Source organism: Montipora capricornis, chromosome 5 (assembly GCF_036669925.1).
Source record: "Montipora capricornis isolate CH-2021 chromosome 5, ASM3666992v2, whole genome shotgun sequence".
Lineage (NCBI taxonomy): Eukaryota > Metazoa > Cnidaria > Anthozoa > Scleractinia > Acroporidae > Montipora > Montipora capricornis.
This window is the reverse complement of record NC_090887.1, coordinates 15422731-15427730: the sequence shown is the minus strand read 5'-3', so window position 1 is coordinate 15427730 and position 5000 is coordinate 15422731. Positions and strand designations below refer to the sequence as shown.

At 38.2% G+C, this 5000-nt stretch overlaps 1 pseudogene; it reads left to right on the top strand.

Moving 5' to 3' along the window:
- The first annotated feature begins 3755 nt into the window (after positions 1-3755).
- The window catches only part of LOC138048442 (uncharacterized), a 10219-nt pseudogene continuing 8974 nt past the window's right edge, over positions 3756-5000 (top strand).

Genomic DNA, 5000 nt, shown 5'->3' with positions numbered 1-5000 from the left:
ATTTAGAAACCTCCTCTCCTGTGCTGTACATCGTTTCTGTCAAAGCATTTCACGCTCACCTTTATAACCAAATTTTGTGTAGGTGGATCAAAGTGCTCCAGCATCTGGACTTCACTTTGCCCAAGAAAGGGCTTACTTTTCGCTTATGAGATAAAATATTAATACATCTCGCTGAGATTCATAGGGATAGACATTTTTTCAATCAAATAGCTTATTATCATGGTGTCACGTAAAAGTAACACTTATGGAAATTCAAAATGCCGTATTTTCGAAACGAAAGAAGTCACGGAACTGGAAACTGTAAAAAAAATATTTATTGCTAGGTTATCTTTAAGAGATTAACGACATTTTTAATTTCCAAGACATGTTTCGATGTTACGAACATCATCGTCAGTTCGGCAGAATATTTTGAAAAACCGTTAGGACTATATAACAACTAGGCGAAACATGCATAATAATTATGATTAAAGTCATCTTCAACTTCCTATAGGAAGGTCATCTTCAACCTTCCTATAGATAAAAATTCCGCGCAGAAGACCTTGCCAATTTTGATGATCCCACTGTGAAACCATCTGTAGTTTAACAATCACGTGCAACTTCAACGCTTTGTTTGTCTCGGAAGCGGGGCTAAATATTCAACAATGCTTTTCCCTCAAAGGGGCTTTTTGCGTTCCTTCATGGCTTTCATTAAACGCGTCAACTGGCTCAATTGGTCGGTTAGGAAACAAAACACGAAAAGCGCGAGAAGTAACTGTTGTAAGAATTAAAAACTCGCCTCATAATCACAGAACTTTATTCTTCACAGATCATCGTCTGCGAACACACAGGCAACCCGGAGCATTTCGTTCGTCCTCGCGAACTGTCGCCAATCATCGTAAATGTTTGCAGAGTCCGTACTTTGGTACTCTTTGTATGTGGATTGGCTCCGAAGTGTATTCTATTTTTTACATACTCACGTCTTCGGGAAAACTAAGACGATGGCAATAGTGACTACGTGCATGCGCAGTAGTCACAAACAAACCACTGAAATACTGTGAACTTAAGTGAAGTCGCTCTAAAAATCCTTCGAACAAAAGTGTAGACTGAGGTACCAGTAGTCTCTTCCCTTTCTTATTTCGTGGTGCCAGCTTTAAAACTTGCGTTCAGCCGCGTAGACTCAGTGTTGTACGACTTGATGCTTATACGAGAGATAAAAAGAAATGGACACTAGTTGACCATTTTTAAATGGCCAGGACGGATGGCTTTCAATCGTCAGAAGTAAATCATAATGTGACCAAGCCTCTGAATGGCTGCGAGGCTGCCGGTGACATTTTATTGATACAGACCACACACTTCCTTTGTCAGATAAATTGAGTTGTTGTAATTCAGACGAGTCTACAATAACATTAGAAAAGCAAAAAAGATTTGTTGTATCAAAACAGGGTAACCGGCAGCCTCGCTTCCATTCTTAGTCCAGGTAACTTAGTTACAACTGTAAAATGGTGTATTCACTGCTCATATATAAAATTTCTCGTTTCACTGTTTTTACCTTATTTTATAGTAAATGGCTGATTAGCCCAAACTTATTCTATTTAATAGAAGCTATAAAACATAAATCTCATCCACTACGTTATCGAACTCTTTGCAGTAACGAACCCAATGCCCCTGCCCCGTCCGCCTTTTTTTTTTGCAAGGTACGAGAGAACGCTACGCTAGTCAAAGGCAATTACTAAGGACTGTAAATTGCTTTCGTCTCGCGTAGCGTTGTCTCGGACCATGGAAAAAAATATTCTCTGGCAACCTATAAACAAACATAAATCTCACTCGTTTGAACTCTTTGCAGTAACAAATTACATTACAATACATTACTCAACAATAAACTCCAGATTGTTTCGTTTGGTAGATACATTGGGGAGTTTAAGATCTACTCGCGACGGCAACAAAGACGTCACAAATTTTGCAAATTATGAAGAAAAACAATAGCTTTGCACGCTCTGCACGTGCATTTTTGGTTTTTTGAACATTTCTTTCACGTTTTTCAGCAACTCTGCGACCTGAAATGACAAATGTCAGGTTTTACGGAGAACAATAGAACACACGAAACGTCACGTGCATTTTTGAATTGTCATTTTGAACAATTCTTGTTTGTAACCGTTGTCAATTTTTTCTTTTCCTGTTGAAACAAGGCAACGAATTTGAGTTTTCTGTCGTCGCTTCAACAGTTTTCTGTCGTCCACCTCCTAATTCAGTTCCTGAAATGTTGCGCTAGTTTTTAGAAGTTAGACAAACCGACATAATGACGAAAAAGTTGATAAACCTAAACTTGCAGTTTTAAATGACATTTCGTTACGGTTGCGTCGTAGATCTTAACCTCCGTATTTACAGTGAACGACACCTCAGAGCGCACTTCAGAATCGAAGAACAATTATTTAAAAGTGTAGAATGACCGCTTGCTATTGCATTTTCGGGAAGCCCCCTGCCATAGGGAATGGCTAGCTGACGTCATCGTTTACACCTCTTGTTAAACATCATAGGCGGCGTAACGCACCGTGTAGGCAACAATTTCCTACAAAGAAAGAACTTGTTCAACTTTGTCATGTTTGTTACTCAGCAAAAGCTTAGCCTTACAAATGTACATGTGTCTTTTTAACCCTCGCCGTCGTTGCCATGACTCTGAATATTTGGTTCTAAATAAAACCAAGAGAAAATATCAAATGTCACAGTTGAATGGACTGTGATCTCGATATACGAAGATACGGTGGCCCACAGGTTTTCTCAGAAAAAAACAGTCAACATCTATATAAAGCAACTAGTTGACCTGATTCCCTTACGAGTCCTTTACAGTTTGAAGGTTTGAGATAATCATCAGTCAGGGAAGCAATCCCTCGAGTCTGTTTAAGCATTATAAAACAAGACGTCAGGAATTTAATGGCAACATTTGCGTGACAATGTGAGCACCTTCATTAGTCATACCATTCCCACAAAACATCATTCCTTTCACTTTGAGTTGCAGTTTACACTGATTGTGCCTACACTGGACGTCACAGGTTTGAGGTCCTTCTCTTTGAGGTGAGTAATGTCTTCCCCATGCATCTTCCAAATATGAAATCACAGCTTAGTGAAGTGATTTATTGAGAAGAAGGGATCACTTCCGCCATCATGACGTAAACACCGAACAAGCCATTCTAATCTCCTTCTTGTAGATGTTTGCTAACACAGTAATTCTGAACTAACAATTGGTACATAAGAAAATGATATAATCTCATTATGCGCACCTTACACAAACTTCTGGTTGATACACATACAGGTGTTGTGGTCCAAGGTCACAGTTTCATGTGGTGTCGCAGGGTTTCGTTGATCCCAACTAAATTCACCTCTACCATACTTTATAAAAAGCCAATTAGTTGTCTCCTGCCAGTTGGGGTGCTTAGCCATGTTTTGTTTGGTATGAACTTTTTTTTTTTGCTCTGTTCGTCGTAGCAAAGCGCATTTGAGCATATCCATGCGGAAATGTGGTGATACACGGTTCTTTAATAGACAAACTACCTGATACCACGCATTCTTTAATATTCCGGTTTCATCAAATTTAAACGGCTTCAAAGTATTTTTTGGCAACAAATGTATTGTTTATTAAAAGCGTTAAGTTGAGTCGACTTCTCTCTTGTGTTGGGCAAAAGCGCCCTAATTGACGGCTTCAAAGTATTTTTCCTGCGCAAGCAAAGTATTTATTAAAATTAAGTAATAACAATGAATCATGTTCCCTCTGTCATAGGCAGAACACTACGTCGACTCTAAACAGTGCTGTAGTTCTAATGTTGATGTAAGTGCATCAATTGATTACATATATCCAAGGAACTGTAGTGATAGGGCAAGCAAGAATATTCAAGGGATTCGTCCGTAGCTCTACAAGGTGAGCAGCCTGATTAAATATCAGTTTCTGTCCATTTCCTGTAGGATGCTAATTTTTTACCACAGTATCTGTTTCATATTTTGTACTGACAATCTAGCTCTCATTCTTGTGTCTAAGACTGCACCAAAATGCAGCATGTAATTTATTTCCAATTCAGTTGATCGTTTTGAACTCAGTATGAATTAGGAGTTTTGGATCGTAATCGTAAATTCGAAGACAAATTACTTCCGGCAAGAATTCACGTCGAAATTTGCATGTACTTGAAGATCGAAATACTGTTCCCTGTTGTGGGCTCCAATCCTCACAGAACCATTTTATAGTAATCGTATCTATTGCAATTATAAACTCAAAAATCTCGTTTAAGGTCGCTCAAACCGGTTTCAACAATTTGGAGGGATGTCTTATTTGTAGGATTAAGCCTACGACACTGTTTCACTTGACGGTAATGTTATGGTACCAAATGAAACGGCAATAATTTCTTAACAAGATGGACATATTAATGTGACGTAATAAATAATAAATTACCATGGCAACAAAAAAACCATCTAAAATGCCCTATGTATTGTGTCCGATTGTGAAGGTAGCTATGAAGCTGCTCCAGATAATTTTTTTCAACTTTGCAGAGAGTTTTATCTTTGCGTGATAATCACTCTCCAGCAATATAAGGTGTTTTTGGATGCCTTTTTTGTTGCCGTGGTAACCTATTACGTCACATTGATGAGTGCAGTTATTGGTGTTTTGTATGGTACCATAACATTGCCGTTAAGTGAAGCAGTTGGGTAGATTCAATCCTTCCCAACAGTACAGTTTTTTGGAAGTGTGAAAACTGGTTTGAGCCTGTTTAAGAGGTTATTATAAAAAAGCGGCTCTATGCCCCATAAGCATAAGATTTATGATGATGATGATGAAGAGGTTAAGAAAAGGTGAATAGGGTCGCATATTTATTCTGAGTTTATCAATTTTGTCCGAGTCCGTCAGTAAATCGCCAACTCTAATTATAAAAAGACCAATTTGCCATTCATGATGGAAATAAATTTACCATTCCAAAAAATTTTTCTTCGATATTTCTGCATGCTAAGGATTTTCCTAGTTTTTATCAAGCAAGAATATT